General features: G+C 42.3%; 1 protein-coding gene and 1 pseudogene across 1 annotated transcript in view; both read right to left on the minus strand.

The window, feature by feature from the left end:
* The window catches only part of LOC129840396 (cilia- and flagella-associated protein 221-like), a 43,566-nt gene extending 41,186 nt beyond the window's left edge, over positions 1-2,380 (minus strand). The window contains exon 1 of the mRNA XM_055908237.1: positions 2,308-2,380. The gene's annotated coding sequence lies outside the window, so the exon portion shown is untranslated. The remainder of the gene's footprint in view (positions 1-2,307) is intronic.
* A 1,817-nt stretch (positions 2,381-4,197) lies between these two features.
* On the minus strand, positions 4,198-11,232 carry LOC129840488 (metalloreductase STEAP3-like; annotated as a pseudogene).
* Between the last annotated feature and the right edge of the window lie 607 nt (positions 11,233-11,839).

The raw sequence follows: 11,839 nt of genomic DNA on the forward strand, positions 1-11,839 counted from the left end.
TAGGATGTGTTATTTTAGTGTTCCCTTAATTTTTTTGAGAAGTGTATTTGCAATTTGGTTGTTTTCACTTTTTTAAATCACCTGCCCAAAGGGGCAACCTCAGAGCATGCTTAACTGGTGCAACTGTTCAGGTCACTTGCAGCAGGGCAACCCTTAATGTCAATCCCTGAATGGTTTGAAACAGTTTACTTACAGACAAAAGGCAGCTAAACAATTGATAAGTCAATACATTTTGTAACTCTTGAGAAACGCATATAGAGGCAAAATCACACGCCTTGTAATAAGACACTATAAAGGCTGATACCTGCTTAAAAGTAGGGTCAGAAGTTGGGGAACTGAGGCACTACTTTTATTGGTATTTCCTGCATCATCTACTAGCTCTGCTGTAGGTAGGAAATCCTAGGAAATGTTCTGTAACTGACACAAGCTGTCTCCCAATGAATCCCTATCCAGTTGTGTGTTTGGCATGGGCATTGCCTAAGTCAGGGGATGCGTAGCTCAGCCAATCTTAAATCGCACAAAATCTATTATTTGGCAAGGAATACTGTTTGTAGATCCGTGATTCTAAACATCACTTTGCTCAAACTGATCCTCCCCAATGGACTCCAAAGTTGTCAATTAGGGGCAGTTTAAGGGGAGAGTCAATGAAACCAACCACGGAACTACTATATGTTGTAGCAAACTTTGGGGGTAGCCCCAACCAAGACTTAAAGCTGTGATTGTCAAGCCAACACATGAACAGTTACGCCAAGAAGTACAAACCTCTTGGTGTACAGTTAAGGTGTTGGCTTGACAGTCGATGGATCCGGGTTCGAGTCCTGGTCGGGGTTACTCCCCAAATTCACTTCAATATACTTTCATGGTTGGTGTCATTGACTGTCCCCTTTAACTGCCCTTAATTTATGTTTTTGCTACAACTTCTGAGTGCGTTGGAGGATCAGTTTGAGAAAAGTGAGGTGTACAAATAGTATTCCCTGCCAAATAATAGACTTTGTGTGATTCAGAGCTACGCCTCCCCTGGCTTAAGCGATCCCCGCGCCAACCAGACATGGATTGATTAAGTGGAGACCGCTTGTGTCAATTACAGAACATTTCCTACCTGCAGCAGCACTAGTGAACAATGCTGGAAATATTGGTAAAAGCACAGTGCCACAAAACCCCTGGCCATACTCATAAGAAGTTGTAAGTACAATGCATTCAGAAAGCATTCAGACCCCTTGACATTGTTACATTACAGCCTTATTCTAAAATGGATTCAATTGTTGCTTTTCCTCAATCTACACACAGTACCCCATAATGACGATGCAAAAACTGGTTTAGAATTTCATTTAAAAAATTTAAAAAACGGAAATTAAACATTTACATAAGTATTCAGACCCTTTACTCAGTACTTTGTTGAAGCACCTTTGGCAGTGATTACAGCCTCAAGTCTTCTTGGGTATGACGTTACAAGCTTGGCACACCCATATTTTTGCCTTTTGGCAAACTCCAAGCGGGCTGTCATGTGCCTTTTACTGAGGAGTGGCTTCAGTCTGGCCACAGAGATGGTTGTCCTTCTGGAAGGTTCTCCAATCTTCACAGAGGAACTCTGGAGCTCATTCAGTGACCATCGAGTTCTTGGTCACCTCCCTGTCAGCGAACGGTTGAAAAGCATGCATTTGGTTTTACTAGTGTTTAAGAGCAGTTGGAGGCCACGGAAGGAGTGTTGTATGGCATTGAAGCTCATTTGGAGGTTAGTTAGCACAGTGTTCAAGGAAGGGCCAGAAGTTTACAGAATGGTGTCGTCTGCGTAGAGGTGGATCAGGGATATGGTGATATATGGTGATTAGCATCTAAACTTTCATAGTATTGCCACGACAACCGGAAAAACATTTTGTCTTTCAATCACCCACGTGTGTATAACCAATGAGATGGCACGTGGGTACCTGCTTCTACAAACCAATGAGAAGATGGGAGAGGCAGGACTTTCAGCGCGATCTGCGTCAGAAATAGGAATGACTTCTATTTTAGCCCTTGGTATCGCAGACGCTCGTTGGCGCACGCGGCCAGTGTGGGTGCAATAATTGAATAACATGGATTTCTAAATGTATTTTTCGACGCTCGCGCACGCGACGTGGCCGGTCTGGTCAGCATGTAATCTACATGCAGTAGATTCATAACAGATCAACTGCAAAAATATAAAAAAAATGTTTAAAAGAAATGCATAATAGATTCAGATATTAACACCTGGAAGGTATCAGTAACATTTTGACAGATGACTTTGGGTTAGTTACTGCACATATTTATAAAAAAAAAAAATCTGCTTACCATGGACATGTTGTGCCACAGAAAAAGCCCTAGCTACTCCTTACGTGTGGAAATGCTCACTTCCGTGATTCCGTCTTACCTTTAACCTTTGAGTAGGTTGCGACATCTCAAATCCCATTGGAAATGCGGAAGAAATGGGAGGTGACAAATGCAATAGCCTATACCTACCACAAGAGGACAGTATGTGTCCACAATCTCCAGGTCAGTAAGGATAGTGAGAGGAAATTAAATACATTCATGAACTTCTGCATAACAAAGAATGGGTAAATTGTGGAAAATAGTATGTTTATTCTGCCGATAAGCACTATCAAAATACACGTCTTGGATTTCATTTTGTGAATAAACCTATGGAGCTTATTGAATTTAACAGAACCATACAAGTGATACAAGAAAAAAATGTAGGTCAGAGAATATAAAATAGCTCTTACAATTTCACATATACCGTTGAGTCACCATGACAACAGGTTAGTTTGATTGTTCAATAAAATTAGTACATTTTATACAATGGCATCATATTTAAATTATACCTACATAACAGTGTAACTTCAACACAAACACAACATGAGCCATCCTCGACGGTTTGGTGCCAGCAACAATATGGTCCTTGATAGTACATTTCTACAATACAATCTTTGACAATATATTTTCACAATCTTTGGCACACATTTGATCTTTGAAAGACTCTGACCAGGTCAAGTATAAACATTATAGTGCATTCAATGACACACACGCATACCACCCTGCATACCACTGCTGGCTTGCTTCTGAAGCTAAGCAGGGTTGGTCCTGGTCAGTCCCTGGATGGGAGACCAGATACTGCTGGAAGTGGTGTTGGAGGGCCAGTAGGAGGCACTCTTTCCTCTGGTCTAAAAAATATCCCAATGCCTCAGGGCAGTGATTGGGGACACTGCCCTGTGTAGGGTGCCGTCTTTCGGATGGGACGTTAAACAGGTGTCCTGACTCTGTGAGGTCATTAAAGATCCCATGGCACTTATCGTAAGAGTAGGGGTGTTAACCCCGGTGTCCTGGCTAAATTCCCAATCTGGCCCTCAAACTATCATGGTCAACCAATAATCCCCAGTTTACAATTGGCTCATTCATCCCCCTCCTCTCCCCTGTAACTACTCCCCAGGTCGTTGCTGCAAATGAGAACGTGTTCTCAGTCAACTTACCTGGTAAAATAACGGTAAAATAAATAAAATTAAAAGAATGCAAAAATAGTCTAAGGCAAAAAATAGAAAGGTCTATTTTCTTAACACGTCTCCGAGTAGTAAGAAGTGATTACACAGCAGAAGCTGGCATGACACCCCCGAACAACCGATGACATTGCTGTGAGGTGCAACATTCTGGCTCTGACTGACCTTAGTGTCAGGGCAGGCAAATCTGACAGCTGAGCCAGATTCAGCAGCGAGCAGGGCAGACAGAGCTGAGGCATCTAACAGCACTACAAGTACAGTGTCGGATGCCCAGGCTTCGCTCACGTTGAAGTGAAAGCCTGACAGTACAAATGTTGTATTTTTTTTTTTTTTAACCCAATAGCATTGGAGGCCCAGTATCTGACTGGCTAAGAAACAAGTAGGAAGACAACGACAATGTCTGGTTTCCAATTTAATTAAAGGGAGTAGAGGCAGCAAATTTAAAGCAGCACTACAATAGTCATCTCCAAAATGCATCACTGTACATGCATCCATCCAAAATGCATCATGTGCCGGAGGCTTAGTGAGCAATAGAACCATAGTTAATTTCTCTTGAGAAATATAACAAGGTAAATGGTAGTGCTATAGATGACATGTCATCCAAACAAGTAGCATGTTCACTAGTAAAACAAAGGCCATTGAAATCCCTAAACTGCTTTTGATGCATAAGGCTGGTGATATTACATCCCTTAATATGACAGTCAGTACTTTTCTCCCATCTCCACTTGCCTGTGTGTGTGTGTGTGTGTGTGTGTGTGTGTGTGTGTGTGTGTGTGTGTGTGTGTGTGTCTTCCATGCTTCCTTCATTCAATCCTTCATGTAAGACTAAACCAAGCATCTCTCTCAAACATTACTGATGTCCTCCTGTGATGGCCCGTTACACTCGTACTCAGGCAGTGTGAACCGGATGGCTCAGCTCTTCTCCCAACCCCTCCTGATACGACTCAGCCGGAGAGCCATGCACGGCAGGGACAGAGTCAGCCTCCCCAGCAGCACAGCCAGCGGCAGGACCAGCACCAGCAGGAAGGTGGGAGGGAGGTAGAAGCAATACTGCTCCAGGTCCCAGCCGTAGGTCAGCGTGTGGAGGGTGGCCATCAACAGGGCCATGTAGCCCAGTCTGGACTGGAGGGGAGAGAGACAGAGGACCATGATAATTAACTTATTTGAATTGAACTGAATCTGGGTGATAGCCACCTTCAGATGTACTCACTATAAGTTAATTTGTTTTGAAATCAAGCTTTTTTTATTCAATACAATGTCAGGTTGTGAGATCTGGTGGTGATGGCCCATTTTACATTAAAACTTTAAAAAATACACTTAAACTCTTGAACTTATTATAAACCCCCCAATACTCCATACATACTCAATCAAACCCCTTTATGAAAGACTACATGCAAACGAAGTTGGCCTACCCAGATGTACAGAACACCTGGGAGCTGATTGTTGACCTTTGAACTTTCTACATAACCTTTTAATAACTCCACATCTTAGTGAGGTGAAAGGAAGTGGTGATTTGAGTGGTATATTATATGTGCAGCATATTAGCTCATCGTGGAAGCACGAGTGTAGTAAAGAGGCCCAAGGGAACAGTATGACCTACAAGCTCAACATTTGTCCTTAATGAGCCCCTGTAGTCAGCGTGTGTGTGTGTCTGTGTCCGTGTGTGTGTGTTCCCTCTAATTATTAGCACAGTACAGGGCACTACAGAGAGCAGCTGAATTATAATTACTCTTGACAGGTGGGAAGGTTCAGTCGTGACTCACCCATTTCATCTACATCCCTAAATATACACGGAACAAAAATATAAAACGCAACATGTTGGTCCTGAGCTGAAATGTAAAAAATCCATACACAAAAAAAAGTGTATTTCTCTCAAATGTTGTGCACAAATTTGTTTACATCCCTGTTAGTGAGCATTTCTCTATTGCCAAGATAATCCATCCACCTGACAGGTGTGGCAAATCGAGAAGCTGATTAAACCGTATGATCATCACACAGGTTCACCTTGTGCTGGGAACAATAAAAGGCCACTTTAAAACGTGCAGGTTTGTCACACAACACAGGGGGGTGCTGGGGAGTATATGTCTGTAATAAAGTCCTTTTGTGGAGAAAAATTCATTCTGATTGGCTGGGCCTGTCTCCCCAATGGGTGGGCCTGGCTGCTAAGTGGGTGGGCCTATGCCCTCTAAGGTCCACACATGGCTGCACCGTCATGTGAAATCCATAGATTAGGGCCTAATGAATTTATTTCAATTGACTGATTTCCTTATAAGAACTAACTCAGTAAAATCTTTGAAATGATTGTGTTTATATTTTTGTTCAGTTTACATGTTTATTACTTAAAATACTAAAATGTATAATTATTGGTAAAATGAGATACAAGGCTCTGTTAAGAGTCAGTGCGAGTTAACAGTTCCTAATACCAGCCTAACTCACTTAAAGCAATGTCCGTCTGTCGTCCGCACTACGAATCAGCCTGACTGAACTCGCTACACTATGTCTGGCTGGCTGCACGCTTAAGGGACTGCAGGATTGTAATCTTGATGGAGAATAATGCTCAAATGTTTTACTGCGGCTCCGGGCTGTAGGCAGACAGGCCAAGCAGAACCCAGGCCTTTTATCACAGGGACTAGCAGCATGTGACTAATCTGGCGCCGACTGGATCAGCTTAGCATACATGTGAAGGGAAAGTTCTAAACGCTCCAAAGAAGGACAAATCCCTGAGAAATGGAACCATCCCCCTTTATGAATTCCACGGCATGCGAGGAGAAGAGTTGACACACACAGCTCAGAGGTTGTCTTTCCACAGTAGGCTACAATATAAATGTGTTTTGCCAGTCTTTGACTGCTTCATTGAACTACTGCTCATGTACACAGAAAAGGTGTCTGTGCAAATGTGCTGACCTGTACGAAGATGAACTCCCTCCAGTTGCGCGAGTTGCCCACGGTGGGCAGTGAGGAGATAGCCAGCAGAGAGAGAAGGCCCAGGATGCCTATAGACAGATACAGCTCCATCCTCCACACCTCCTCCTCTACCCACGAGTCCTCCTGGCCTACCTTCACCTGCACAGTAAACACACATTGTTGCTTACTGTGATGTCAGCTGGTTACACCATGAATAAGCCATGACAAATGTTTTACCATATTGAAAAAGTTCTAAATGCTGATGTGTTGTAATGTTTTTAATGCTTTAGACCTATACATTTATAATTCAATACTAATTCATTAATAGTATGTAGGCTAAACTATGTATAAATAGTGTACTGATGCTTTTCTCACCTGTTTGAAGGCAGCGTTGAGCAGATTGTAGCGAGCAGACCTGCGCATGGGCAAACATAGGCTATAGACGGCGTGCAGCGCTGCGCAGAGAAAAGCACAGAGGCCCAACTGCTTCCGCTGCTGCAGCCAGCGATCCAACCAGCTGGGGAAACGCCTGTACTTGGTGCCCCACGACAGCTGCAGGAAGGCAGCCACGAGACCGGGCAGGTAGACCAGAGCCAGGGTCACCAAGGCCACCGAGGGGAGTGTCACGTTTACCACCTCCACCGTAATTTTGTAGAATGTGCTCTTCCCCGCCGTGGCGTACGGGTGGACGACGTCACGAAGGAAGTTGTAGGCGTAGAAGAGGAGGAAGAGGCCGAGGGTGGAGAGACATGGGACGCGCCACGAGGGGAAGAGGTACAGGGGAGTGTTCTCTATCTCCTGGGCAGAGGAGAGGCGGCCCATGTCAACAGGGATGAAGCCAAGACTGCGGCAGATCTGGAGTACATCGCTCTTGGCCCTACTGCTGTCACTGCGAATCAGCACCTGGATAGTAAAGAGGCGAGTGTCACAGAAGAGTGTCAGGGAAGGGAATCTTCACCAAGGAGAACCCAACTGAAGAGACACGATACTTTACCAATAGCCTACATCACATAGTTTAGCTACATTAACACCGTATAACCAACACCTGTGATAATATAATTGCAACTCGAGAATGTGTGAAACATGTAACATAACATAAACTGTGGACATTGTCCGGTTTAGAGAAAAAAACTATAAAACAGTAGGGCTAGGCAATATGGCCAAAATATTCTATCACAGTATTTATTTATTTTTTTTACATTGGATGGTATTTTTAGTTTTTGAATAAAAAAGCTCTACATTTGCTTTATGAGTAGTGAGTCATCCTAGGGTGGCAACATATACATTCTAAGTGACTTCTGATTGTTTTATACTGTTCAAGTCAACTTCAACCAAAACACATTTCAGCACTTATCATTTCTGCATTTCCTGCACTCAATTACAGTGGTGGAAAAAGTACCCAATTGTCATACTTGAGTAAAAGTAAAGATACGTTAATAGAAAATGCCTCAAGTAAAAAGTAAAAGTCACCCAGTAAAATACTACTTGAGAAAAATTCTAAAACTATTTGGTTTTAAATATTTAAGTATAAAAAGTAAATGTAATTCATAAAATGTACATACAGTTGAAGTCGGAAGATTACATACACTTAGGTTGGAGTCATTAAAAATCGTTTTTCAACCACTCCACAAATTTCTTGTTAATAAACTATAGTTTTGGCAAGTCGGTCTACTTTGTGCATGACACAAGTAATTTTTCCAACAATTGTTTACAGACAGATTATTTCACTTATAACTCAGTGTATCACAATTCCAGTGGGTCAGAAGTTTACATACACTAAGTTGACTGTGCCTTTAAACAGCTTGGAAAATTCCAGAAAATTCTGTCATGGCGTTAGAAGCTTCTGATAGGCTAACTGACATCATTTGAGTCAATTGGAGGTGTACCTGTGGATGTATTTCAAGGCCTACCTTCAAACTCAGTGACTCTGCTTGACATCATGGAAAAATCGAAAGAAATCAGCCAAGACATCAGAAAAAAAAAATGTAGACCTCCACAAGTCTGGTTTATCCTTGGGAGCAATTTCCAAACACCTGAAGGTACCCCGTTCATCTGTACAAACAATAGTACGCAAGTATAAACACCATGGGACCACACAGCCGTCATACCGCTCAGGAAGGGGAAGTGTTCTGTCTCCTGGAGATAAACGTACTTTGGTGCGAAAAATACAACTCAATCCCAGAACAACAGCAAAGGACCCTGTGAAGATGCTGGAGGAAACGGATACAAAAGTATCTATATCCACAGTAAAACAAGTCCTATATCGACATATCCTGAAAGGCCGCTCAGCAAGGAAGAAGACACTGCTCCAAAACCGCCATAAAAAAGCCAGACTACGGTTTGCAACTGCACATGGGGACAAAGATCGTACTTTTTGGAGAAAAGTCCTCTGGTCTGATGAAACAAAAATATAACAACTGGCTTGCAAGCCGACGAACACAATCCAAACCGTGAAGCATGGGGGTGGCAGCATCATGTTGTGGGGGTTCTTTGCTGCAGGAGGGTCTGGTGCACTTCACAAAATAGATGGCATCACGAGGATGGACAATTATGTGGATATATTGAAGCAACATCTCAAGAGATCAGTCAGGAAGTTAAAGCTTGGTCGCAAATGCGTCTTCCAAATGGACAATGACCCCAAGCATACTTTCAAAGTTGTGGCAAAATGGCTTCAGGACAAAAAAGTCAAATTATTGGAGTGGCCATCACAAAGCCCTGACCCCAATCCTATAGAACATTTGTGGGCAGAACTGAAAAAAGTGTGTGCGAGCAAGGAGACCTCCAAACCTGACTCAGTTACATAAGTTCTGTCAGGAGGAATGGGACAAAATTCACCCAACTTATTGTGGGAAGCTTGTGGAAGGCTAACTGAAAAGTTTGACCCAAGTTAAACAATTTAAAAAAGTCTCTACTATTATTCTGACATTTCAGATTCTTAAAATAAGTGGTGATCCTAACTGACCTTAGACAGGGAATTTTTACTTGGATTAAATGTCAGGAATTGTTAAACTGAGTTTCAATGTATTTGGCTAAGGTGTATGTAAACTTCCAACTTCAACTGTATGTATCAAAAGTATAAATAATTTCCAATTTCTTATATTATGCAAACCAGATGGCACCATTTTGTTTTTTAAAATGTATTTACAGATAGCCAGGGGCACACTCCAAGAGACCTAATTTACCAACAAAACATTTGTGTTTAGTGAGTCCTCCAGGTCAGAGGCAGTAGACGACCAGGGATCTTCTCTTGACAAGTGCGTGAGTTGGCCCATTTTCCTGTCCTGCTAAGCATTCAAAATGTAACAAGTACTTTTAGGTGTCAGGGAAAATGTATGGAGCAAAAAGTACAGTATTTTCTTTAGGAATGTAGTTAGTAAAAGTTGTCAAATATAAAAATATTAAAGTACCAACAAAATACCAACAAGATACCAACAAAAAAAACGACTTAAGAAGTATTTTTACACCACTGCTCAATTGAGAATTTCCACACTGCCATGTAGGGCTGAATGATATGGGCAAATAATATTGGGACTTATTTTTAACCAAATGTTGCAATTGCGATTTGACTTGCAAATTAGAGCAAACTGTTGAAACATGGAAATATAAAGACTATTTTAATTCTATAGTTAGAATATAATAGTGGGCACTTTAAATACAGTGTTGTTTGAGATGACAACGAATTAAAATGCCAGGGAGGAGTTATTGTGACAGGGTAGGAACAAAAGTGTTGTTAAGTATTTCCTAGGGGACCCTATAAGCTTTGGCAACATTGCATGTTTTCACTTAGCTACTTCATGTAGCTAACATATTCTTGCTTTGCATATTCCTCTTTGATTTAGAAGATACTATTGCACAAACAACATACTGGTGTTATCAAGCTGTATTAGCTAGCTACGTTTGCTCTTACTCAGTACATGTATTAGCTAGCTATTAGCGGCTAACAATTAGCATCTTTCAAGATTTAGGGCAACTTCCTAAGAAAAAGACAAACTAGCTGTTTGCTGATGTAAAAAAACAAACAAATAGTGTCATGATATTACACTAGTGGATTTATATTAAGAAACAAGGTGAAAACAGCACTGTAGTCATCAATATTGTTCCATGTGCTGCATTGACCGTGCAGACTGAACGCAAGTGTCTCGTGGTTGAGGAACATCAAATGCGCTTATTGCGTGAATAGCGCTGTGTGGAAAGTGGCACGGAGAGAGATGGCTCAAGTAGCATAGGAAACTATCAAAATTGACATTATACATGGCGTATCACATTTAACAAACCAAACATTCAAATACCGGTAAAGTAAAAACCCAAACCGGTCCCTGCATCAATACCGGTATATCAAATGTCATTCAGAGTAGTAATGTCTGTCTTCTCTGGCACTTCTGCAGGCTCCAGGCCGAGATCACATTGAAGCTCTTCACCACACTGCTCTCTGGGAAAATATTGGCCAGCTGCTCCGTAAATGACTGCTTATCACTGTTGATCTTAGTACCAGTACTAACATCCACCAGACTCTTCCCCACTAGCGGCTCCCTCAGTCCAGCTAGGGTGGAGTAGTGCTCGGGGAAGAGGGCCACGAACACCAGGTCGGCCTGGGTGGTCACTTCAGCCTCCGCGGGAAAGAGTGAGGCACAGCGCCTGGGTTGCAGCTGCCCACCACCACCCGGTACTCGGAGGCTACCAGCCTGGTGGCTAAGGAGCGGGAGAAGTCACCTGTGCCCAGGATGCCAACCAAGGGGGTACCTGGATCGGACATGGAGGTTTTGAGGTGTCTGGGGCTAGCACCACCAAGTATAAGAGGCTTCTCCATCTCCTCCTGGGGCATCCTGTCCTGAGCTGGAAAAGTCGCTAACGTCGGAAAATGTCTATTAGTAGACAATTATGTCTGTGCAGAGGCTTCTCCATCTCCTCCTGGGGCATCCTGTCCTGAGCTGAAAAAAACAAAAGTCGCTAACATTGGAAAATGTCTATCAATAGACAATTATGTCTGTGCAGCATTCAATGTAAAGAAGACTGTGTTATTGACACAAATTAACACTGATGTACTACTTGATTCAACTTGCTAACGAACCTACTACTACATGTTACTAAAGTTACTAGCTAGACATCCTTCATTTGTGCACACCTCTTGCAGGTGTACTGGCTTCAATACTTAGCCATTGAGGTATTGAAGCCATGGCTGCGCATATTGATACTCTAGCTAGCTTACGTTACTCCTACTCAAAGGAGAGCTAACGTTAGCTAGCTGTGCAGGCTACCTACCTGTCCTTGCTTGGTTGAACGCCTAGCTAACTGCCCAAAAATACAGAACATGGAAGTACCAACTCTTTTCGACAAAAATTGGTCAACTTCTAAAAATGTCTTATGTATAATTTAACTAACTAGCTACACCAAAACAGTAGAAACAAATTATTTTTGAAATCATGTTGTTTGGC

This window comes from Salvelinus fontinalis, chromosome 41 (genome assembly GCF_029448725.1).
Source record: "Salvelinus fontinalis isolate EN_2023a chromosome 41, ASM2944872v1, whole genome shotgun sequence".
NCBI classification, from domain to species: domain Eukaryota; kingdom Metazoa; phylum Chordata; class Actinopteri; order Salmoniformes; family Salmonidae; genus Salvelinus; species Salvelinus fontinalis.